The sequence below is a fragment of the Sus scrofa genome, chromosome 14, assembly GCF_000003025.6.
Source record: "Sus scrofa isolate TJ Tabasco breed Duroc chromosome 14, Sscrofa11.1, whole genome shotgun sequence".
In the NCBI taxonomy this organism is placed as follows: domain Eukaryota; kingdom Metazoa; phylum Chordata; class Mammalia; order Artiodactyla; family Suidae; genus Sus; species Sus scrofa.
The window spans coordinates 7,182,046-7,205,775 of record NC_010456.5 but is presented as its reverse complement, the minus strand read 5'-3'; positions in this window follow the sequence as shown (position 1 = coordinate 7,205,775).

Here is a 23,730-nt window from a genome sequence, read left to right as displayed (position 1 = left end):
TCGAGACAGCTAGAAAAATGAATGTCTGAGTCCAAAAGGGGGCATCTGGTTTACTCATCACAGCATCAAGTACAGAGAGTTTTCTTTTCTTTTCTTTTTTTTTTTTTTTTTTTTTTTTTTTTTTTTTTTTTGCTTTTTAGGGCCACACCCGAGGCATATGGAGGTTCCCAGTCTAGGGGTCGAATCGGAGCTATAGCTGCCGTCCTACGCCACAGCAACGCAGGATCTGATCTGCATCTGTGACTTACACCACAGCTCATGACAACACCAGATCCTTAACCTATGGAGTGAGATCAGGGATCAAACCCGCAACCTCTTGGTTCCTAATCGGATTCGACATGACAGGAACTCTGAGTTTGTTTGTTTGTTTGTTTTAATGGCTGCATTTGTGGCATATGGAAATTTCTGGGCCAGGGATTGTGTCTGAGGTTTAGCTGAGGCGATGCTGGATCATTTCACCCACTGCACCAGGCCGGGGATGGAACCCACACTCCACAGTGACCTGAGCTGCTGCAGTTGGATTTTGAACACAGTACACACAGAGGGAACTCACAGAGAGATCTTTTAAAGATGGAAGCGATGTAAGCATATTTAAGTGCTAGTGGGAAGAAATAACGGATGGGCTGAGTGAGGGAGAGAGGGAGAGGACCAAAGTATAGGAAGAGGGATAAGCCTTGGACCTAGAGAGGGACACCTTTCCTGTTATGTTGGGAGGAAAGTAGAGGAATTCCAGTAGTCCTTGTCTCATTGCTCCTTTTTTTTTTTTTTTTTCCCTGTAAAATCAGTGTACGGGACTGATGGGTTTTCTGAAGTTGAGAAACAGTTGTAGTGGGAGGAAGTCAATGAATGGGGGAGTCGGAAGGATGGGGCTGAAAAGGGATGTGAGAGTTTAGATTGCAGAGGTGGGGCAGAGTGCCCTGGGGAGCAGGTGGCAAAGACAGAATGGATGTAAGTGAGATAGTCAAAGAACTAGGCCATCATGTTGGATCACCCAGACTTGTGATGCTGAGTTGACTTAGAGGAGGTTAAGATGTGAGTAGAGAAGACAGTGAGCTGGGTTTCAAAGTCCTTGGGGAATGACGAGTTGTGACTAGGTGTTCATCAGCACGTGGCCTCCATGGGGAGGCATGGAGGGCACTATATCAAGGAGGCTGGGACAGGACCCTTAGAAGTGAGCTGTGATGTCCTGCAGGAAAGCGACTTTCCCAACTCGTTCTCCATGTCTGTACTTTACTTATTTAAGCTGTACGTTTATCTGCCTTGTCTTGTTAGCAAACTCAAGTGCAGCTGCTCGCTGCTCAAAAGCCAATAATACTTGAGACAAATGTTGGTTGGAAAGGAAAGTTTGCTTTATTGCTGAATAAAATTTGCTTTATTCAGGAGGCCAGCAACCTAGGGAGAAGGCAGACTCAGGTCCAAAACCCAATTCCCAAAATTCTGCTGCACTCTGAAAGTTTTTGAAGGGAGAATCATGTGGGGAGGGGATCAGAGTCTTCCTTATCTTCCACTGTGTGCACTCTCCTCTCATTGGCTGGTGGTGAGGTAACAGGGTATTGGTCCAGGAATTTTTGCTCAGCCTGAAGTTACCATGCTCCACCTGGCTGAGGGCTTTAGGTCCTTGAAGAACTCAAGGTATTGTTAGGTCTATTCTTTGAAATAGAACCAGGACCCTGCTTTATTTGCTACACTATTGTTTCCTGACTGCTTCTCTTTTGTTCTGCATCCCCTCTTTTCCCTGATTAGCAGCTGCTGAAACCTGCCCTTTGGAACTCAGGGAAAGTCTAGGAGGCTGAATGAAGCCTATTTCCTACAAACAAGAAATGAGGGACACAGAAAGGATTTGTTCCTGAGAAGACCCCACACCGTCTTGCTCAGTTTTAGTCTCATAACTATGAGGTCTGAGTTAGGAATTATGATTTTGAGGTCTGTTAGATAAGAATCGTGTTTCTTCTTTAAAAAGAACTCTAGAGCAAAAGGAGCTTGTGCAATCATATGATTTTACACATTTGAATAAAATCTGCAGATAATTATAGTTGGGGTGAGAATGCCAACCCCCATGAAGGACCATTTAGGGAGTTTTTTGGGTTTTTTTTTTTTTTTTTTTGGTTGCACCCACAGCATGCAGAAGTTCCTGGGCCAGGGATTGTCCAGGCAGTGACAATGCTGGATCCTTAACTCACTGAGCCATGAGGGAACTTCTTAGGGAGCCTCTTATTATCTATTCTCTCTCTTCTCTCCATCTTATACCTATCTATTCTCCTTTCTCCCAATCTGCTTATTGAATATCCTCTGGATTTATTATAGCAAAACATATGTTCACTTTAGAACATTTTGGGGAAAAAAAGAAAAAATTAAAATGCAAATGTTGCGGGAAAGGGGACCCCTTCCAAGGCCTGAAAATCGGCTCTTGTCTAACATTCAGAAATGAACTGTCTGAGGAGACACACATGTTGACAAAGCAAAAGACTTTATTGGAAAGGGCCCCCGGAGCAGAGAGCAGCAGGGGGAGGGGATCCAGGAGAAGTGCTCTGCCATGTGGCTCACAGTCCCTGGTTTTGTAGGAATGGAGTTAGTTTCTGGGTTGTCTGTCTAGACATCTTGCTCAGTCCACATTTGGTCTGGCCCAGGGTCCTTGGTAGCACATGCACCTCAGCCAAGATGAGTTCCAGTGCCAAGGATTCTGGGAGGTTGGGCATCTTCTCCCTCTTTTTGGCTCCTCCCAAAATTTTCTGGTTAATTTCAGGGTAGCACCCTGTTCGTTATCAGGGCCTCCGGTTGTGAGACAACTCATGTAAGGAGTTATTATCAACCATGTTTAACTCTATAAACATACACACTCATAAGCCAAAAGCAACCCCCCCGAAATATTTTGAACTTTTTTAATTTTTCCATTTAGGCTTTTTACTTCATCTTCTTAAGGTGATAACCTATATATAATTTTTGGAATTCTTTTTTAAAACGACATTCAGGGAGTTCCTGTTGTGGCGCAGCGGCAGCAAATCCAACTAGTATCTGTGAGGGTGCAGGCTCTATCCCTGGCCTTGCTCAGGCAGCCTTTCTGTGGGGTCACTTTGGGTTGCTCTTGTGCCCTAATAAAGGCCACTGCTCTCTGTCCGGGCAGCCCACTCTGCAGGATTCTCCTTCCCGTTTCCTTTAATAGCTTCCTCCCTGAGGGCCAAGACCAGGATGTGATGAGGGAGGTGCCTAGGATGCAAGACAATAAAAAGGCACTCACTTTCACTCCCACAACCCTGAAGGTGAATGTGTCCTTAAGTTTTCATTCTAAGTGCCTCCCTTACATGCCTGAAAGTCTAGAGACATTAAATTATTATTATTATTATTATTATTATTATTGTTATTTTGGCTGTGCCTGCAGCATGTGGAAGTTCTCAGGTCAGGAATGGAACCCACACCACAGCAGTGACCTGAGCTGCTGCAGTGACAACACCAGATCCTTAACCCACTGTTCCACAAGGGAACTCATCCTTTACTCATTTTTGAACCAGGTTTGATGCTATTGTTGTTATTGTTGAGTTTTAGGAGTTCTTTATATTTTGTGGATATGAACCCTTATCAGATTTGCGATTTGCAAATATTTTCTCCTATTCTATGAGTTGCCTTTTTACTCTTTTGATAGTGTCCGTTGATGCACAAAAGTTTTTTCGATTTCCAGGAAGTCTAATTCATCTATTTTTTTTCTTTAGTTTCCTGTGTCTTTGGTGTCTCTAAGAAATCATTGCCAAATAATGTCATGAAAAATTGCCCCTATATTTTCTTCTAAGAGTTTTGTAGCTTTAGAGCTTACCTTTAAGTCTTTGATCCATTTTTAGTTAATGTTTGTATGTGGTGTTAGGTAAGAGCCCAATTTCATTCTTTTGCCTGTGGATATCCAGTTCTCCCAGCACCATTTGTTGAAAAGACTGCCCTTTCCTCATTCAATGGTCTTAGCACTCTTGTTGAAAATCACTTGGCCATACATGCAAGAGTTTATTTCTGGCCTTTCTGTTCTATTCATTGGTCTTTATATCTGTTGTTATACCAGTACCACACTTTTTTGATTATCGAAGATTTCGTAACTTTTAAAATCAGGACACGTGAGTCTTCCAATTTTGTTCTTTTTCAACATTGTTTGGCTAGTTGGGGCTCATTAATATTCTACATGAATTTAGGATGGATTTTTATATTTTGGAAAAAACATTATTGGTATTTTGATATGGATTGCATTGAAATTGTAGATTGCTTTGGGTAGCGTTGACATCTTCAGCAATATTTTCTTCCAATCCATGAACAAGGGATATATTTCCATTAAGATACATTTTTAATATTAAGAATGGAGCTTGGAAACTATCAAGTGTTCATTTAGAATTGATATAATCATTTTAAAGGGATAATTACATTAATAGATTTATTACTATTCAATCATCCCTACATACCTGAGATAAAGCCAACTTGGTCAGGGTCAACTATTCTTCTGTCATATTACTGGATTTGACTTGCTAGGATGTTTAGGATTTTTGCTTTTCTAGTCATAAGAAAGGTTGGTAATTACTCTCTTTGGCTTTTGTTAGGTTTTCTATCACAAGTGCTAGTATTGTAAAATGTATTGGGAAACTATATTATTCTAATGGTGAACTTTTTTTAATAGGATTGGAAATATCTGCAGCCATTAAGTTTTTATATCAGCTAGGAACCTTATACAGGTTCAGAGATACAGACATGTAACCGTCTTCATTCCGACATTTTAACAGATACTTAGCTGAAGACAATCCATTTCTGCTGATGACAGAAAACTTACTCTTACAAATTTTAGCCACTTTTATATGATAATCTGAATTCCAAGAGGCACTCTCATCTTTCTGGCATGAGATGAGTTATTTATTTGGTCCTGGTGTCATCCCGTCTTTGGTTCTGTTGCCGTGGGCAGGCATCTGTTAAAGATGTATCCAGCCCAATTTTAGGGTCTAGTTGGCAACAGGCCCATGAACACCTTACATCCTTGTCCTGACGACAGGACCCTCAAGGTTTGTCTCCCTGTCTGTTCACTGCTTCTCTGGACCCCTAGGGCTTGACTGCTTTCCCTGAAGTGCCCAAGGTGTAGGGAACAGTTGAGGTTGCCATTCACCCAAATGACCCACTCAACAATTTGATTTTACCGCCCTTGTTGCCTGTCCTCCAAGACCTCCTGAGCCATAGAAAGCCAGCCGATGGGCCTCTTTGCTCTGGCACTCCTTTTATTTTTTTAATTTTTTAAAAATTAAAGTATTGTTAATTTATAACATTGTGCCGGTTTCTGCTGAACTGCAAAGTGACCCAGTCATACATCTGTATACATTCCCTTTCTTATATTGTCTTCCATCATGGTCAATCCCATGTGATTAGATAGAGTTCCCTGTGTTATACAGCAGGACCCTCATTGCTTATCCATTCCAAATGTAATAGTTTCCACCTCCTAACCCCAAACTCGCCATCTATCCTATTCCCTGCCCCCTACTCCCCCCTGGCAACCACAAGTCTGTTCTCTAACTGGGACTCCTTTAAAACTAAAGGAATTTCTCTTACCTGCCCTTCAGTTTTAACCAGGAGATAGCCAGGGTGCTAGGCACTCTTCAGAGACTCTTTGATGTCTCTCAATATCACCTTCAAATTTTTCTTTCCTGCCAGCTGGTTGCTCTCATTCATTTTGCGGTGAGAATAAACTCCATGTCCTCAGTGATTTCATCTATGATTTTTGATTCATAAAGTTAAGTTTTCTTGAATACAAAATAAAAGTAACTTCTTTTGCAAAAATATAGCCCTGGAAAATCAAATGTACTTTGGAGTTCCCATCGAGGCTCGGTGGTGATGAACCCAACTAGTATCCATGAGGATGTGGGTTTGATCCCTGGCCTTGATCAGTGGGTTCAGGATCCAGTCAGTGCTGCTGTGAGCTGTGGTGTAGGACACAGACACAGCTCGGATCTGCATTTCTGTGACTGCGGCATAGGCTGGCAGCTGCAGCTCCGATTTGACCCCTAACCTGGGAACTTCCACATGCTGTGGTGTGGCCCTAAAAAAAAAAATAAATCAATCAAATGTACTTGGCATTCAGGCTCTGTCTCTCCAGTAAGGTAAAAACTGTTTTGAAACTCCAAGCTGAGCAACCACTGCTTGTTCTACCCACCCTGCCTTCGCCATAAAGTAGTGAGTTAAAGGTGGATGATGAGCTTCTGCACAAGTGGAAGAAACCAGGAGTTATTCGATGAAAAAAAAATGCATATGCCTAATAAAATATCCTGCAATTTTAGAAATCTTTTTTCTTATACAATCACCTGGATCTTGTATATGTCTAGAAGATAATTCTTTGATAACATCCTCAAATTTTCATTGTTCTTTGTCTCTTTGTGTTTTTTATTTTTGTTAATTAGAATAACCTATATATTCTGAAAAGCTATCATCTTTATCAGTGTTTTCAAATTTATTAGCATAGTATTATATGTGTTACTCATAATTTTAAAAAGACCTTTGTAATTATGATGATACCCCTTTCCTTACATTACCGGTCATTTCTCTCTTTGGCCTGCATCTGTCAGAGTTCAGTTGCAGAAAATAAAATCCTTCTAACGGGGTAAGGAGAAAGCAAATGATGTCAGTGTGATAAATAGCATACAGAATTGTTGGTAACACTGAAGAAACAGATTTGAGGTTCAACTCTTAAAGATAACTTCCAAAGACACAAATGAAACTTATGGGGTCACTACTATGTACCCCCTTTCCCCTCAGCCTGCTTTTAGCACTTCGTAAGAATTACTTGGAGTTCCCTTCATGGCTCAGTGGTTAAAAAACCCAGCTAGCATCAATGAAGATGAGAGTTCGAAAACTGGCCTTGTTCAGTGGGTTAAGGATCCAGTGCTGCTGTGAGCTGTGCTGTAGGTTGCAGGCTCAGCCTGGATCCTACATTGCTATGGCTCTGGGGTAGGCTGGTGGCTACAGCTTTGATTGGATCCCTAGCTTGGGAACCTCCATATGCCGTGGGTGCGGCCCTAAAAAGACAAAAAAAAAAAAAATTACTTCGATGATGTCTCACAAAGACCCATTAGGTAGAATAAAATAGACCAATGAGTTCTCAGTTTCCATGATTACAAACAGTCAGAAAACTGGACACTGGGCTCTGACATCACTATAGGAGTAAAGTAACCACGGGTTAAAGCCAAGTTGGGATGGACCACTAGCTCTGGGTAGTCCTTGCGGCAAGTACCTAAGAGTCAGCCAGTAGCTAATAACTAGAACCCGAGCTCTGGACTAAGGATGATCCTGGGACTGAATTATTTTCTTGCTAGGAGAATCCTTAATTTAATTCTGCTCTAGAAAAATTAAAAATGGTCCTAAGATGTGGTTTGATGAGACTATGCCTGGAGTCTTGGAGTTCGGGGTGGAGGGAGAGTTTGTTGCGGCAGGATACAAGTAAGGTGGAGAACAAGGAAACATGTGTTGGTGTCCCTGAACCTCCCCTAAGGGGTTTTAGAAGGGTGAACAGTGGATTCACAAACCCAAGCCCCAATTATCTGGTCTGGCTTGGACCCCGGGGCCATCAAGCTACATGGATGTTCACCATGCCTCACTAGCTGCTGGACAGTGTTGCCACTGAGTTTGTGGGATGCTGGCCTCCCCAGCTGGGGCCAGATAGAGAAATGGATCCATAGTCTCAGAGCCCTTGTGTATTTCAAATCTGTTGCCTCCTAAATGACAAATTCCAAGGTACAGAGTCTAGCTTCCTTCCTTGATTTTTCCAATGAGCTCCTTCAAGTTGCAAGCTCTCCTTACTTCACCCTGTGCCTCAGCTCACCAGCATTTTAAGGAAACAAGTTCACACTCACTGTATCATACCCTCCTCTCCAGTCTTCACTTATCCGAGATAAAGACTAACTTCTTTAGGCGGTCTTCATATTTAAAGTTGTTTCCAGGTCCTTATCATATTTTATTTTATTTTTTGCTTTTTTAGGGCCGCACCCATGGCATATGGAGGTTTCCAGGCTAGGGGTCCAATCAGAGCCATAGCCGCCAGCCTACACCACAGCCACAGCAACGCGGGATCCAAGCCACGTCTGTGACCTACACCACAGCTCATGGCCACGCTGGATCCTTAACTCACCGGGTGAGGCCAGCAATTGAATCTGCAACCTCATGGATCCTAGTTGGGTTTGTTAACTGCTGAGCCATGAAGGGAACTCCCATATTTTATTTTTCTATTAAAGTATAATTGATTTACAGTGTCGGGCCAATTTCTGCTGTACAGCAAAGTGACTCAGTCATACACACACATATGTTCTTTTCTGTATTATCTTCCATCATGGACTATCCCAGGAGATTGGATATAGGTCCTTGTGCTATACAGTTGGACCTCATTGCTTATCCAATCTGAATATAATAGTTTGTATTTCTAACCCCAAACTCCCAGTCCATCCCACTCCCCTCTTCCCTCCCCCTTGGCAACCACAAGTCTGTTCTCTATGTCTGTGAATCTGTTTCTGTTTTGTAGATAGGTTCATTTGAGCCACATTTTATATTTATTTTTATTATTATATTTATTTAAAATATTTATTTATTTGCTTTTTTTACGGCTGCACCTGTGGCATATAGAAGTTCCCAGACCAGGGGTAGAATCGGAGCTGTAGCTACTGGCCTATACCCCAGGCACAGCAACGCAGGATCTGAGCCATGTCTGCGAACTATGCCGCAGCTCATGGCAACACCAGATCTTTAACCCACTGAGTGAGGCCAGGGATGGAATCCACATCTTCATGGATACTAGTTGGGTTCGTTACTACTGAGCCATAATGGGAGCTCCTGCGCCATATTTTAGATTCCACCTATAAGTGAATATCTTATCATATGGTATTTGCTCTTCTCTTTCTGACTTACTTCATTAGTGGGAAAATCTCTAGTTGGATCCATGTTGCTGCAAATGGCATTATTTTATTCTTTTTATGGCTGAGTAGTATTCCATTGTGTATATGTACCACATCTTCTTAAGCCCATATTTTATATATGTTTGCAGCTGGCTTTTTTCCAGGCCTTTGGAGTATCCTCAGGGCTCCTCCATCCTTGGTGAGGGCAGATACCCACACAGCAGCCCAGGTGGGGATAGCACAGCTTCTCTGTGCCTGCAGGCAGGAGCCAAAAGGAAAGAAAAATGAGTGTACTTTCTCAGCTGAACAACCCAGCAGGGCTTGTGCTGACTGTCAGAAGTCATCAAACTTATGAAGACAGTGCAAGGGTGAGTTGAAAAAACAATCCGAAAACTGTAGCAGAAACAGGATAGTTGCATAATCTCTAAGTATTACCTCACAAACATTTAGTAATTACAAAGAGAAAAATAGTGAGTCTGTAGTAGAGAATCCTGGCTGAGACCGTCTTAACCAAGTGATCAAGGTCAATATCGGCAGTTAAAGGTTGACATCGTACATCGCCTGATCTGATGCACCTGAAAAGAGCAGGTCACCCCTGCGGTATCCTCCCCAATAATGTGTGACCTCGGTATAATTATGAGATGTTTTCCTCCAAAGTATCTGATCAACAGGCTTCCAAAAATGTCCAAAATCATGAAAGAAAGGAGAGACTGAGCATCTTAGTCCATTCGGGCTGCTCTTACAGAATCCCAGACTGGGTGGCTTAGAAACAATAGACATTTATTGCTCACAGTTCTGGAGTCTGGGAAGTCCAAGATCAAGTTACCTGCAAGTTTGGTGTCTGAGAGTTGCTTCCTGGTTCATAATCAGTGCCTTCTCACTATGTCTTCATGCGGTGGAAAGGGTGAGGGGCCCTTTGGGTTCTTGTTTATAAGGGCACTAATCCATCCATGAGGGCTCCACCCCCAGGACCTACTCACCTCCCAAAGGTTCTTCCAAATGCCTTAGGGAATAGATTTCAATATATGAATCTTGGAAGGAGACAAATATTCAGCATATCTGTAACTTAGATTGGCACCAACTAAGGAGATGTGATAACAAAACACATTGTAGGATCCTGAACAGAAAAAAAGGGCCTTCATGTAAAACCCATGAAATAGAACAAATTCTATCATTTAACAAATAGTACACTACTAAGGCTAATTCCTAGTTTTAATAAGTGTTCTATGGCCATGCAAGTTGTTAGTTAACATTAGGTGAAGATGGGTGTGGACAGTATATTTTCTGTAGTACTTTGTTGTTGTTGTTGTTGTTCTTTTTAGGGAAATTCATGGGCTGGGGTGGAATCAGAGCTGCAGCAGCTGGCCTACACCACAGCCAGGGCAATGTGGGATCCAAGCCTCATTTGTGACCTGTGTTGCAGCTTGTGGCAATGCCAGATCCTTAACCCACTGATAGAGGCCTGGAATCAAACCCACATCCTCATGAATAATAGTTGGGCTTGTTTCTGCTGAGCCACAGTGGGAACTCCTTCTCTGTACTATTTTTGTAACTTGTCTGTAGGTATACAATTAATTTTAAAAAACCTGCACAAACTCACAGGGTTGGGTTGACGGGGGCTGATCAAAGGGGAGCACTGGTGCATCCCAGAGCCCTTTCCTGTGTACGTCTCATTTGGCAGTGCGCCCACATTTGTGGTTAGAGTTTGACTCCTTCACCAGCCTTAGAGGGGGAAGCTGCCGGAAGTGGCCTCCCTCCATAGCCTAGGTCCTTGGCACAGAAGGGCCCTCAAAGATTTGTTGAATGAATTGAATTGAACAGGATCCTGGTTTCCATAATGGAAGCAGAACTGGCTTCTACTACCAGAATCTCCAGAAAAATTCAAATTGCTAACATCTCTGGGTCAGCCTGGTGTCCTGAGGAATCTGGGCATGGAGCCAGAGTGAAGTACAGTGGGTTTTGAGTGAATCTCCAGCCTATGCTGTCTCTCTGGGCTCCTTCGGAGGGTTTGAGGAGCTAGTTCTGATCTGCAAGACATTGGAGGGGCAGCTAGAGTACAACTCCTGAGAAATTTGTACTCCTAGCCCCTTCCTCCTTTCTGCTGGTTTATTAGTCTTTTTCTGATCTGATTTGTAGGAGCTCTTTATGAATTCTGGATGTGGAGGATGTATTGCCTATGTGCAAAGCAGTATTTTATATCTGGGTCTCTTAATGAAAAAAAAATGTGTGTTTTAAATATAGTCCAGTTTATAGATCTTTTTCATACAGTCTGTGTCTTTTCTGTCATAGTCATAAAGATACTCTCCTGTATTTTCTTCCAAGGGTTTAAAATTTTCTATTTTAATATTTTATTTTTTAATCCACCTGAAATTTGTTCTGGGCAAAGCATGGTGTCATAATCTAATTTTATTTTTACATATGGAAATTCAGTTGTCCTGGCATTTATTGGATAGTCTGTTCTTTCTCTGCTGACTTTAAATGTCACTTCTTTCATGTAACGAAGTGTGAATAAGCAAATAAGATTATCGAGCGTCTACCATGGAAAACTGCTTAGAGCATATCCTCTTCTAGGTGTTCTGAGATTCTGCTACTTTTGTGAGTTAAGCTATTTTAAAACCCCATATATTGTAGATAACGATGTAGATAGCAGATAACTAAAAACCATGCTGAATAATTCTTGTCTATAGAGATGTGAAAAAAAAAAAAATCCTGGGCACTAGAAGTTCATTTGACTTCCCTTGCCCACTACATATTCAACACACCTGATATATCAATGTGTCCATTCTTTGGCTTGCCCTTTGAACTGGTCATAAAGTCTTTCTAGTTCCTTCATTAATAATGAGTTAAATAAGGAGTTCCTGTGGTGCAGTGGAAACAAACCTGACGGTATCCATGAGGATGCGGTTAGATCCCTGGTCTCGCTTAGTGGGTTATGGATCCAGTGTTCCCTGAGCTGTGGTGTAAGTCACAGACACCGCTTGGATCTTGCTTTGCTATGGCTGTGGTGTAGGCCGGCAGCTAAAGCTCCAATTTGACTCTTGGCCTGGGAACTTCCATATGCCATGGGTGCAGCCCTAAAAAAAAGAAAAGAGTTAAATAAAAAAAAATTTTTTTGCCACACCTACGGCATGCAGAAGTTCCCGAGACAGGGATCAAACCTGAGCCACAGCAGTGACGTCATCGAATCCTTAACCTCTAGGCCATCATGGAAGTCTCAAGTTAAATAAAAATTTGGACACATGTTTATATCTGCACAGGAGATGATTTTTACCTTTTCTGAAAAGTATCCTTTAACAGTCATGTATCAAGGACATAGAGCTTTAAGAAATCCCAAGAAAAATATTGGGTAGCATTATTCACTTATATAAGCTCTCCCCATGTGGGCAGTTACAATAGGATCCGATTCACAAGTGTTTAGATCCTTTCTTTAGAAACACAGCCCTGAGTGCAGAGGCATGCTTTTTGCTATGATAGTGCTCTGGGTGGGCGGGGGAAAAAAACCAAACAGAATACATATTCTGATACGCCTCGTCAGTATTACGAGGAAATTTTCCAATATTGCAGTAATGGTAGAATCAATGCCGAGCATCTGGAATGCAAGTGCCTGACTCAACAGGGCAGAGACATGAATTTTCCAGAAGCTTCCTTCCGTCCACGCATTCCTCAACAAATATTTACTCGTTGCCTGCAAGTGCTGTGCTCAGTGCTAAATGCAATAAACAAAGAAGTAAACGTCTCTTCAGTCTGGTGGAAACTGATTTCCTAACTCCAAAGGCAGAACTCACCCAACAAGCCCTTCAAAGGGAGATGCAATAGGATCAGATAAGATGACGTGGTAGGAAATGAGAGCTTTGACATGGATCTGAGCAGGTCAGAGGGCAAGTGCTGCCTCCAGCTATCCCCACTGCTGGCAAGGGCACATCGTCCCTCTCGAGGCTGTCATCTGTGAAGGCCGCAGTGGATATGAGGGCTGACTTTCCGTCCTACTGAGAAGAACCTTCTCCCAGGGCCCCAGGGGGAAGCTGTGGGGTCATCTGTTTAGTCTAAGACCCGCAGGTTCTTCTAATTGAGGAGATAATCTGGTGACCAAAGAAAGACAGTCTTATTACCAAGTGTTGTTTCCCTGGGGACCCCAAGCTCCTCATCAGGCGTTTTCCCAAGACTGCTGCCGGTGCAAAGGCATAGTAGCTGCTCTCAAGGAATACGGAACCCGCCTGAGAAGGCAGGCATTGTGTCCAAATGCAAGTCAAACAGATATGTCGGTTTAAGTGGGGCAGGTCTGGAGCAGCACTGGAGGATAGCTTGAAGAAGGAAATGGCTGTGAGGTGGGCACTGAAGAGAGGTCAGCCAGGGGGTCCTCCAAGGCCACTCATTTCATGCCGTCTCATGCCTATCAAAAAATATCTGGGTGTTCCCGTGGTGGTGCAGTGGAAACAAATCTGACTAGGAACCATGAGGTTGCGTGTGCGATCCCTGGCCTCTATTAGTAGGTTAAGGATCTGGCATTGCTGCGAGCTGTGGTATAGGTTGCAGATGTGGCTCAGATCTGGCATTGCTGTGGCTCTGGTGTGGGCTGGCAGCAATAGCTCCGGTTAGACTCCTAGCCTGGGAACCTGCATATGCCACAGGTACAGCCCTCAAAAGACAAAAAAAAAAAAAAAAAAAAAAAAATCCAGGCTAGGGAGCTCCCATTGTGGCTCAGTGAGTTAAGAACCCGACTAGTATCCATGAGGATGCGAGTTTGATCCCTGGCCTTGCTCAGATCCGGCATAGGTCGAAGATGAGGCTTGGATCCCGCGTTGCTATGGCTGTGGTGTAGGCCGGCAGCTGCAGCTCAGATTCCACTCTTGGCCTGGGAACTTTCATATGCCACGGGTGTGGGCCTAAAAAGCAAAAAAAAAAAAAAAAAAAGCCAACCTCCCCCCACAAAAAAAACCAGTATGTATGGGGGGCTCGGCTGGGCCCAGGCCAGCCTTTCAGGAAGGTGCCTTTCCTCCCATCAGATGGCTTTCCTCTCCCACAGGCTCCACTAAGGAGGGCCCTGGTGCCCTGGAGGTGACCTTGAAAGTGGAACACAGAGATTAGCAGAGGGACATTAGGCAATAAAGTCAAACATAGCCATATTCATAAGCTGTCTAGGGTCACCTGACAGAAACACCAAATCCAGTCCTCAGGGTTGGAAAGAATGGGTCCAGAGCGTGTGGAGAGAAAGAGCAGTGGCTGAGAGTCAGCATGGCTGGCTTCAAATCCAGCCCCCCATTTCTAGCTGTGTGCCCCGGGCAAGGTTTCCATGCTCTCTGTGCCTCAGTTTCCTTGCCTGAAAAATGGGGATATCACTCCATACCTCAGGAAGTACCAGAGAAGATAAAAGGAGATAACATGTGGGAAAAATGTAGAAGAACAGATGGCAAAGGCTCAGTAGAGGTAAGTTAATGTCAATTAATCCACTGAGTTCTTGAATATTTACTAACAGAATCACTTTTCTATATATATATATATACACACATATATACATTTCATAAGCAGAATCCTAATGTAGAAAGCCAATCAGTGCCCTGATTGGAGTGTCCCCCTCCTCAGGCCCCAAGACCTTCTGAAGCACCTCCAAAGAGCACAGGTTGAAAACCAACCCTCTAAATCCACCCTTGTCCCGAGAGCAGAATCCCTTCTGCAATGGCCTTAGTAGGGCATCGTGGGCCCTGTGTCTAACTACTCTGCTGATGGGTCCCCGTGGTTCCCCCTGTGGTCCAGCAAGGGCCAGGTCATCTCATCATCAGGATAAGTCCATCAGGATAGGTCAGTTCATCATCATCGGGCTTATGACAGGCAAAAACCTGTCTTTGGGTAGTTCGATCCGTCTCCCCTCCAGAGCCACGGAGAATGCAGCTTCCCTCAGCCCTTTCACCAACATCCCCTGGGGTTGTTTTGGGAAATAATTGCATCTGTAGTTGGCACATATAAAATAAGCCAATCTTGAACTTCCCTGGTGGCACAGCAAGTTAAAGATCCAGCGTTGTCACTGCTGTGGCTCAGGTCACTGCTCAGGTATGTGTTTGATCCTGGGCCTGGGAACATTTACATGCTTCGGGCCAAAAATAAGATAAGGTAAAATAAGATAATAGAATAAAATAAAATAAATAAAATAATAAAATAAAATAAAATAAAACATAATGGAGTTCCTGTCAAGGCACAGCAGAAACCAATCCGACTAGGAAACATGAGGTTGTGGGTTCGATCCCTGGCCTCGCTCAGTGGGTTAAGGATCCTGTGTTGCTGTGAGCTGTGGTGTAGGCTACAGATGAGGCTTGGATCCTATGTTGCTGTTGCTGTGGCTGTGGCTGTGGCATAGGCTGGTAGCTGTAGCTCCGATTAGACACTTAGCTTAGGAACTTCCATATGCCGTGGGTTTGGCCCTAAAAAGACAAAGACAAATAAATAAATAAATAATAAAATAAAATAAAAGTCAATCCACAAGTTCCTTGGTGATGCTCTGAGTTAAGGATCTGGCGTTGTCACAGCTGTGATTCAGGTCACTGCCATGGTGTGGGTTCGATCCCTAGGCTCAGCATAGCCAAAAATAATAAAATAATAAGTCAATCCATACCTGAGTTCCCAAAGGATCCATCTTGATTCTAGCAGGTACCTTCCTACAAAGCCCCTTCCTTAGCAGTAGGCATCCTGGACAACACCCAGGAGACGAGAAAGGTAAGAAGGCCCAGGATGGCCACCTTCCTTTTTCCTCTGAAGTTTCAAACGACTTTTCCCAGCAAAGAGCAAAAGCCTGGCCTTCTTCCAGGCCTGCTCTTTACTGCTTGCCTGATATCCGAGGATGCTCTGAAACACTGGCCAGTGCTCTGGCAGCTCCAAGCAGGCGCCTGCTGTTGGTGGTTTCTGACTTAATGATTTGGCGGCTCTCACCCCTCCACCAGCAGCCCTACGGCATCTGGCCCTCAGACCCAGCTCGGCTCAGAAGGGGTTGATCCATGCAAGGACTTGTCGGAGAGGAGCTTGGGAGGCCCCAGCCGCGAGCACTGAGCCAGGGGCAGGTCTGAGGTGCGCAGGGTGGCTGATCTGATGAGACTCTGCAGGGAACCAATCCGATGTCAAGGCTGGGGGCTCAGGCAAGGATTTCATGCCTGAGTTCTCGTGCCCCTCAAGGAAAAAGGATGAGCTCAGTAAGCAGCCTCTGAGACTCATCACAAATATCTCCTCTGTTGTGAAGTCCTCTGCAATTCTGATCTCATTTCCTTCCAGTGCCTCTACTCTTTGGCCTATTTTATTATAGCTCTTATTTAGTATAGCTCTTATCACAGGCTGCCTGGTTTCACTGTTAGTTAAGTAAATATCTCTCTCATAAAACTGTGGAGGCAGACATTGTGTTGTATTTACTCTGGAGGAGATCCCCAGAGCTTCGAATACTTCTTCACACAGGGTCGGGCCCAGTGGGTGTCAATGAACTGGCAGCTATTCCAGTCCCCTTTCCCAGAAGGGACCAGCTAAAGTCATCACCAGACCCAGTTTAAACCATTGTTGTAGGGATTTTTTTCTTTTTTTTTTTTCTGTAAAAATTTTTTTTCTTTTCTTTTTAATAGCCACACCTGTGGCATACGGAGGTTCCCAGGCTAGGGGTCGAATCAGAGCTGCAGCTGCTGGCCTACACCACAGCCACAGCAACACCAGATCCGAGCTGTATCTGTGACCCACACCACAGTTCACGGCAAAACCGGATCCTTAACCCACCGAGCAAGGTCAGGGGTAAAACTCACATCCTCTTGAATATTATGTCAGGTCCTTAACTGGCTGAGCCAAAACGGGAACTTCTGTGGGTTTTTTTTTTTTTTTTTCCTCATTGCACATTGATCTAGTGGCCAGGGCTGATGTATCCTGCACTTGGCCCAGAGAGGACCCCAGTGGTTCTCTGTCGACTGAATAAACTAGGATGAGACACGGAAGAAAGCGTCAGAGAGGGAGGATCCAAGATGTCCTGTGACCATTGCAGTTTGGAAGAACTGAGAATCAGAACTGAGAATTGGAGCATTTTGCCAAGAAGGGGATGTTTCTACCAATACACCTTTGGAATGAAGCTGGGAAATGTAAGTAGCTCAGGACATCCCAGGATGGGTGGTTAACACAGGCTGTGGATTTGGGCAGATTTGGCTTTGGATCTGGCTCTTCTGTTTACTATCTGACACCAAGCTTCAATTGGAAAATGGGGATAACGTTGCCCATTAAACGAGAGGATTTGAAAGAGAAGTCTGGTTTCATACTCACACACTGCTTTGCAGGCAGCCAATGCTCAGTCATTGGAAGCTGTCACTGTCATGGGAATAGACGTGGTGGCCCAAGGCATCTGAGAGGAGCAGGGCACCTGGAAGTAAGAAGCAGAGATGGGAAAGACCACCCACCTCCAGTCTACCTTTTCTGCAGAGAGGCCTGGGAGCTAGCACCTGTTGCATTTTTTTGCCCTGCAGCTTCCATCCCATCTCTGGTGGGATGTGGATCCAAGAAAGATCCAAAGCCTCTATTTAGTACGGCAAGATGATGGGGGCTGACTCTGGCTAAGCCAGGCGGATTGTGTGGCCCCTCCGAGGATCTGAAGCCCAAGGACACCCAAGTGGGGATTGTCTGGAAGAGCCACTACTAGTGAACTCTCTTGCAGGGTTTTTTTTTTTTTCTTCCTTTTTTTTTTTTTTTTTTTTTGCCACATCCACGGCATGTGGAAGTTCCCGGGCAAGGGACTGAACCTGTGCCACAGCAGCAACCTGAGCCTCAGTGACAACACTGGGTCTTTAACTGCTGAGCCACAGAGGAACCCCCATATCTTATAGTTTTAATGGAACCTGTCTCTTTTGGTTCTCCTGAGATTTAGGATGTTTTCTGGTTGAAGAGGGAAAAAATAGAAACAAATATAACATGTGTCACCCACATGCTCCCCCTTCCCTTCTCATCTGTAGGATAACCCCACAACTCATATATTAGTTCACTCTTTCTAAGGATGAGGGAACAGGCCTAGAGATAGAAAGAAGCTTTGCCAAGATGGTAGGTCCCTGATTCGGATGCAATGTGCATGTTTGACCTCAGGAAGAGGAGCCCTCCCTGTCCGGCCCTGCAGTCTGTTCTCTCTTCCCACAGGCTCCTTAGGACAGGAATGGTGGGGCCCGTGTGAAGGGTCTTTGTCATGACCTTGTCAATGTGATGAAAGCCCAAATTGAGAAACAGGTTAGTTGGGAGGTCTTGTTAGAGACAAGAAGAGTACACAAGTCACCACTTATTTAAGGAAGAATCAATTTCCCAACATGTGTTGGTTTCACCACCTATGGAATATTCTCTTACTTTCCTATCCAGCTCTTGGAAATGTTGTAAGGCTGAGTAACTAAGCCAGAGAGTGCATCTCATGCTGCCCCAAGATCCTCTGATCCAGCCTAAGACCCACATGCCGTCCCTACCCCCACCCCACTTGGTGTGTTCAGCGGTCCAGCAATTCCATCCTTTCTGTGCCCCAGTGCCTTTGCTCATGGGATAGGCGTCTTCTGTTCCTTTGTCAAAGACTCCTCTGACCCTCGCTCCTGCAAGATAACCAGAGCCCCTGTACTCCTGGGATTTTAATTTCTAGAGTTGACCAAGTGATGACACAGAGAGGTCAAGGCCATTGAAAGAATTTATTGTTTACAATTTCCAAGGGAAAGGGGCATACCATACCACCTAGGGAAGCACTAGGGTTGATAACAAAGCAGAAGGAATAAGGGGAATGCATGGCCCAGAGCCTTTATTGTATTTTTCAGGGCAAAGAAGGGGTGAGGTAGGTTAATCAGGGGAACAAGCTTAGAGAAGGTAGCCTGGATAATCTGATCTATAAGGTGGTCTCTAGTTGTCTGGGACCTGGAGTGATTTAGGACACTGGCTTGGTGGGTGAGAGTTACATAAAGGCGTAGTTAGGGGTAGAGAATGGAGGTTGGTAGATTTGTATGTGAAAGCTGTGTTTCAAAGAGAGTTGTTTACTGTCTCTAGGAATCAGCTAGCCCTGAGAAGAGCATCTCTCCCCAGCCAGCAAGACCCCCACAATGTCAAGCCGTCACAAAATGCCTGAAACAATAGTCGTGATTTTTACCCTCCTCTTTACCCTAGGGGTGCTTCTCTGGCTGAACTCATGACCCTGTTGGCAATTTTGTTGTTCTTATCTGTTTTGATGTTTATCCTCCTTGCTCAGCTGTGAGCACATCAAGAGCAGGGTCTGTATCTTCTGCATCTTTGCACCTTTGGCATCTGTCAAGTGCCTGTCCCCAGCCTATGTTTAATACAATGATTCTTGGGCCTGGCTGTTCACTGGCATCCCATGAGAAGAAGCACCTAACAATGCTGATGCATAGGCTTTACTGTCAAAGACTGACTTACTTTGTCTGGGATGTGTGAATTCCCACTGACTCCTTCAATTTCCTGGGAGGAGTTTTCCGTAAAGAAACCAAGGTTGTGGACTCAGATGTGGTCATTTAAAACACAGCGGGGGAGTTCCCGCTGTGGTGCAGTGGTTAAGGATCTGATTGCAGCAGCTCAGGTGACTACGGATGCGATCCCCCACGTGGAACCAAGGGTTAAGAGTCCATCACTGCCACAGTTGAGATGTAGGTCGCAGCTGTAGCTAGGATTCTATCCCTGGCCTGGAAACTTCCATATACAGTGCGGCCAAAAAAAATTAAAAAATAAGTAAAACACAAGGGGAGGGTGTTCCTATTGTGGCGCAGTGGAAATGAATCTGACTTATATCCATGAGGATGAGGGTTCACTCCCCTGGCCTTGCTCAGTGGGTTAAGTATCCAGAGTTGCCATGAACTGTGGTGTAGGTTGCAGATGAGGCTTGGATCCTGCATTGCTGTGGCTGTGGCTGTGGCTGGCAGCTGCAGCTCCGATTTGATCCCTAGCCTGGGAACTTCCATATGTCTCAAATCCAGCCCTAAAAAGCAAAACAAAAACAAAAACAAAAAACACAAACGAACCCCCAAACAAACAAACAAACAAAACAAAAAAAGCCACAAGGGGAAACCCAGGTCCTATAAGCCAGGGACTTGCTTGGGCGTGGTCACCTGTTACGGATGCACCCATTTTGGTAGAACATTACCAACCGGACGCTGAGTCGGCAGGCCTGGCAGACCTTGGCCTTGACCCAGTGTTGTTCTTCTTCAGCTCCAGGCCATGCTCACTGGGGAAGGGGCTCTTGCTCCACCCCAAGCAAGGGTCCCAGTCCTGCTTCTCCCCTGTCTGTGTCTAAGAGCCTTTTGTTCTGAGCAGTCGGATGCTGTCCGTCCGTCTCTCTCAGGGACTCTAGTCTCTGGCTTCCCTCTGTCCCTCTGCAGCTTTTCCTCTGTGCATCCCTAGCGCCTCTTCCACCTGCTTTACCGTGTATCTTGAAAGGTAGGAGAATCACCTCTGTGATTTCTGCTCCTCTCCGTAGAGCCCTTGGAAGGAGGGGGTGCCAGAAAACCCACCCATCCTTCTTTCCTCTTCTCTTCCCATCCTATATGTTAGCTCCTCCCTGGAACTCCGTGGAACTTCCTCTAACTGCCTCCCAACGACTAACTGCTGCCTCCTCTGCTGGCAACTCCAGGAGCCTTCCCCAGACTCTCACTCGCTCAACACCACCAGCCCCTGATCACCGCAAGGGCCAAACTCTAGGGCATCCTGGAGGGAACTTGCTCTCCAACTTCTTCAGCCCAGAAACCTGCCAAGATTTCTCACCTCCCCGCAGCCACCACCCAACAGCTCCTGCACTGCTCTGGGTAAGTGACAGGGCTCTTCTCTCCCTATGGGGTATGAAGTGTGAGGCAGGGATTTCCCGTAAGGACCAAGTCAGAGCCACAGAGCAGAGCGACAGAGAGGAGAGAGAGGCCTCAGGGAAGAGAACTCAGGGGAATTAGTGTTTAAGGTGGTATTTCTGATGTCTTCATTCTAGTGTGATTTGAAGCTGCTATTCTTGGTATTTCTATGCTGGTCTCTGAGCATCAAACATTTCTCTAACTTTCCTAGAAAAGGTTCTTTGGCTCATTTCTGCCAGAGTTCTGGATTTGGGATTAGCATTACTGATTGGTTTAGGTGGGCCTTCCTGAGGAAGTTCCCTTCCTTTGTGGGCTCTTAGTTTCCCTTTCCACAGGAAGAAAGATCCCATTTCCTCCTGTCTTCAAACATGGGAAGAACTGGACATGGGATCTATTCACAAAACGAGGGGCCAGGTAAATACGAAGTCCTGGTAGGCTCTAACTTCAATTCTCACATTCATGAGGAGGAAAGGAAATTCTCAACCTTCCAAGGATGACAAATGAACCTGAAAAATCCCCATTTTATAGTACATCTGGGGTCTTCCATTCTGTGATTCATATGCAGTTCCCATGTGGCTCAGTGGGTTAAGGATCCATCAATCGTCACTGCAGCAGCTCAGGGTCACTGCTTGGCACAGGTTACGTTCATAATGTTGTACAACTATTGCTACTATGTATTTCCAAAACATTTATTACAGAGGAGTTCCTGCTGTGGTACAGTGGGTTAAGAATCTGACTGCAGTGGCTCGGATTGCTGCTGAAGCACAGGTTTGATTCCTGGCCTGGTGCGGTGGGCTAAAGGAACTGGTGTTGCTGCAGATGCGGCTCGGATTCAATCCCTGGCCTGGGAACTTCCATACGTTCCTCAGGTGCAGCCAAAAAAATTTTTTTTTTAATTATATTACAGAAAAGAAAATCTGCAATCATTAAGCAATAACTCCTATTCCCCAAGACTCTGGAAACCACCATTCTGCTTTTTATGAATCTGATAACTCCAGGTACCTATTATAGGTGGAATCCCACAGTATCTGTCTTTTTGTGACTGGCTTATTTCACTTGGTGAAAAGTGTTCAGGGTTCATCCATATTGTACCATATGCTGGAGTCTCCTTCCTTCTATGGCTGAATAATATTCTACGGTATGTATACACCACATTTTGTTTATCTATTCATCTGTGGATGGATGCATGGGTCGTTTTCACTTTTTGGCTGCAATGGATATTGGCATACAAGTATCTGTTTCAGTCCCTGCTTTAAATTCTTGTGAGTATATGTCGGGGACTAGAATTGCAGGATCATATGGCAGTTCTATGTTTAGCTTCTTGGGGAACCAGTAGTCTAAACTGTTTTCCACAGTGGCTACACCATTTTACATTCCCACCAGCGATGTACAAGAGTTCCAATTTCTCCACCTGCTCTATAACACTTGCTATTTTCCGTGTGTGTGTGTGTGTGTTTAGTAATAGCCATCCTAAGGGGTATTACTAAACCCCTTAGCAATATGGAAGTGGTATCTCATTGTGGTTTTGATTTGCGCTTCCCCAGTGACTGTAGATATTGAGCATTTCCTCATGTGTTTCTTCTTGGAGAAATGGCTAGTCAGACATTTTGCACAATTTTTAATTGTTTATTTTGTTGCTTTTGAGTTGGAGTTTTTTTTATACATTCTGGATATTAACCCCTATCCAACATATGACTTGCAAATATTTTTCTCTCATTCGGCAGTTGCCTTTTTATTGTCTTGATGGAATGCTCTGATGCTAAAAGTTTTAAACTTTAAGTCCAACTTATCTTTTTATTTTATCGCCTGTGTTTTTGGTGTCGTGTCCAGTAAATCATTGACAACACCAGTGTTGTGAAGATTTCCCCGTGTTCCCTCCCAGGAATGTTACAGTTTTAGCTCTTACTTTTAGGCCTTTGATCCATTTTCAGTTAATTTTTGTGTATGGTGTAGGTAAGGGTTCAACATCATTCTTTTGCATATGGCTACCCAGTTGTCCTAGCAACATTTATTATTATTCTTACTTTGTCTTTTTAGGGCCACACCCACAGGCATGTGGAAGTTCCCAGGCTAGGGGTTGAATCGGAGCTGTAGCTGCCGGCCTGCACCCCAGCCACAGCAATGTGGGATCCGAGGTGCATCTGCGACCTACACCACAGCTCACAGCAAAGCCGGATTCTTAACCCACTGAGTAACGCCAGGGATCAAACCTGCATCCTCATGGATATTAGCCAGATTCGTTTCTGCTGAGCCATGCCAGTAACTCCCCAGGAACATTTATTGAAAAGATTGTCCTTTACCATTCAATGGTCTTGGCACCCTTGGTGTAAATCATTTTGCCATATATGCAAGGGTTTATTTCTGGGCTCTCTATTCTATTCCACTGGTCTATATATCTGTCTATGCCAGTACCACAGTGTTTTGATTACCACAGCTTTGTAGTAGTTTTTTGGGGTTTTTTTTTTTTTTGTCTTTTTTTTGCTATTTCTTTGGGCCACTTCCAAGGCATATGGAGGTTCCCAGGCTAGGGGTCTAATCAGAGCTGTAGCCACTGGCCTACGCCAGAGCCACAGCAACGCGGGATCCGAGCCGCGTCTGCAACCTACACCACAGTTCACCGCAACGCCAGATCGTTAACCCACTGAGCAAGAGCAGGGACCAAACCTGCTTCCTCACGGCTCCCAGTCGGATTCGTTAACCACTGTGCCACGACGGGAACTCCTGTAGTAGTTTTTGAAATCAGAAACGGAATCCTCCAACTTTATTCTTCTTTTCAAGACTGTTTTGGTCATTTGGGGTCCTTTGGAATTCTATGTAAATTTCATGATGAACTTTTCTGTGAATGTTATGATCAATTTCTGTGAAAAATGTCAGTGATATTTTGATAGAGATTGCATCAAAACTATAGATCACTTTGGGTAGTGTTGACATCCTAACAACATTAAATCTTCCAATCCAGGAACACAGTATTTCTTTTCTTTTTCTTTTCCTTTTGACCACGCCCACAATATACAGAAGTTCTAGGGCCAGGGATTAAA